Raw genomic sequence first — 3,062 nt, forward strand, 5'->3', positions numbered from 1 at the left:
TTTTATATTTATATATTTTATATTTTATATTTTATATTTTATATTTTATATTTTATATTTTATATTTTATATTTTATATTTTTATATTTTATATTTTATATTTTATATTTTATATTTTATATTTTATATTTTTATATTTTATATTTTTATATTTTATATTTTATATTTTATATTTTTTATATTTTATATTTTATATTTTATATTTTATATTTTATATTTTATATTTTATATTTTATATTTTATATTTTATTTTTATATTTTATATTTTATATTTTTATATTTTATATTTTATATTTTATATTTTATATTTTATATTTTATATTTTATATTTTATATTTTATATTTTATATTTTTATATTTTATTTTTATATTTTTATATTTTATATTTTATTATTTTTATATTTTATATTTTATATTTTATATTTTTATATTTTATATTTTATATTTTATATTTTATATTTTATATTTTATATTTTATATTTTATATTTTATATTTTATATTTTATATTTTATATTTTATATTTTATATTTTATATTTTATATTTTATATTTTATATTTATATTTTATTTTATTCATTTTATAAATACTGCAAAACTTAAGAATTATGAAAAATGTACATATTGTTAACATAGAAATGCGCTTTGTTCTTAAAAAAGTAAATGATAAAATATAAGTTTTAAAATTAAACACTCTTTAAAAGTGATGAACTAAACACTAAGCGGAGGCACTAGAGAAAACCAAACTAAATCTACAGGGGTTTATAGAAATTAAATAAAGTTTCAGAACTTATTTTCGAAAGTCAAATCAATGTTGAAAAGTGATTTCGTTAGCAGAATTTTCCCATCTAGACCCACAATACGGCTGCTGCATCTTCGTTTGATAAAGTGGAAAAAGCGCTGATAGTGATTCGCATTGCGATAGGTTTTTTGAGGGCGATGCACTGCTGGAAATCTGAGCTTGAACCTGAACTTGAATTTGAGTCTGATTTTGCATTGTTAATCCCAGCATATTCCAAGCCAGATTTCTGGGTGGAATTCCTGCTATCCGTGGACATGGACAGACGTCTTTGGTTACCATTCATCAAGGTGGGAACCCAAAGGCAAGCCGACATCGTGAAAGGAGCTAATCGGAACTGAAACCACTCATCTTCGGTACTAGAACCGCCGCTCTGCTTATTACTGGTGGGTTTGATATTACTATTGCTGATGGCTATGTTGCTGGCGGTGGTCTGGGTCTGGGTCTCCTCGTCCGTTTCCACTTTCCGAAGAGGATGCCGTCGAGGAGATGGTGGAATGCACGGAACTGTCGGTGGAGCTGCGCAGCGATAGCCTCGAGTCTCGCATATTGTTGGCCCAGCATAAAGATCAATTCCGCATTGGATTTCCCAGCCGGTGACGCCGGAGACGCCTCTAGAGGTGGCATTCATGATGCTGGTGGAATTGTGCAATGGTGGCGTCAGCAATGTCATCACCGAACTGGTTTTTCCACTTGCACAGACGATGATTTCCCGAGGGTAGCGAGGAATGGAGGCCAACGAGTGACGCGGCTGTGTGAGATCCGGTTGCTGTTCCGACGTGTGCAGCAGATTCCTGATGGTTCTGGTCAATCTGAAAGCCTCCTGGTTTAGGCTTCTCGGCAGCCTCCGGAGCTGATAGACCGCCTTGCAGCCGCCACTGCCTCCGGATTTCTTTGGCGAACGCCGCCAGGTAAAAATCCTTGAAGGCATTATAGCTTCCAGCTGGTGCAATCGTCTCGTAAATATGCTCCTCATTCATGGCATGCATTGATTTATTCAACATCAAATTGGTACTCCTCGGGCGCGCAGATATGATGCAGATCCGGCACTCGAGCGTCATCATCATGAACATCACTCTGGGTAGGGAGGTGTTGCCCACGCCATGGACATATATATTTATATTTTATATTTTATATTTATATTTTATATTTTATATTTTATATTTTTATATTTTATATTTTATATTTTATATCTTTATATTTTATATTTTATATTTTTATATTTTATATTTTTATATTTTATATTTTTATATTTTATATTTTATATTTTTTATTTTATATTTATATTTATTTTTACATTTTTTTATATTTTATATTTTATATTTTATATTTTATATTTTTATCTTTATTCTTATATTTTATATTTATATCTTTATATCTTCTATATTTTATATTTTATATTTTATATTTTATATTTATATCTTTATATTTTATCTTTATATTTTATATCTTTATATTTTATATTTTATATCTTTATATTTGTTATTTTATATTTATATTTTATATTTTATATTTTATATTTTACATTTTTATATTTTATATTTATATTTTTATATTTTATATTTATATTTATATTTCATATTTTATATCTTATATTTTATATTTTATATTTTATCTTTTATATTTTATATTTATATTTTATATTTTATATTTTATATTTTATATATTTATATTCTTTTTATCTTTTATGGTATAAATTATTTTTATTCATTTATAAATACTGCAAAACTTAAGAATTATGAAAAATGTACATATTGTTAACATAGAAATGCGCGCTTTGTTCTTAAAAAAAAGTATATGATAAAATATAAGTTTTAAAATTAAACACTCTTTAAAAGTGATGAACTAAACACTAAGCGGAGGCACTAGAGAAAAACCAAACTAAATTTACAGGGGTTTATAGAAATTAAATAAAGTTTCAGAACTTATTTTCGAAAGTCAAATCAATGTTGAAAAGTGATTTCGTTAGCAGAATTTTCCACCCATCTAGACCCACAATACGGTTGCTACGTACGGCTGCTGCATCTTCGTTTGATAAAGTGGAAAAGCGCTGATAGCGATTCGCATTGCGATAGGTTTTTGAGGGCGATGCACTGCTGGAAATCTGAGCTTGAACCTGAACTTGAATTTGAGTCTGATTTTGCATTGTTATCCCAGCATATTCAAGCCAGATTTCAGGGGTGGAATTCCTGCTATCCGTGGTTACATGGACAGACGTCTTTGGTTACCATTCATCAAGGTGGAACTCAAAGCGCAAGCCGACATC

At 27.4% G+C, this 3,062-nt stretch overlaps 1 pseudogene; it reads right to left on the reverse strand.

Annotated features, from left to right (window-relative positions):
* Nucleotides 1-845: 845 nt before the first annotated feature.
* LOC121529897 lies at nt 846-1,908 on the reverse strand (annotated as a pseudogene).
* Between the last annotated feature and the right edge of the window lie 1,154 nt (nt 1,909-3,062).

This window comes from Drosophila eugracilis, unplaced genomic scaffold (assembly GCF_018153835.1).
Source record: "Drosophila eugracilis isolate 14026-0451.02 unplaced genomic scaffold, ASM1815383v1 contig_1141, whole genome shotgun sequence".
Lineage (NCBI taxonomy): Eukaryota > Metazoa > Arthropoda > Insecta > Diptera > Drosophilidae > Drosophila > Drosophila eugracilis.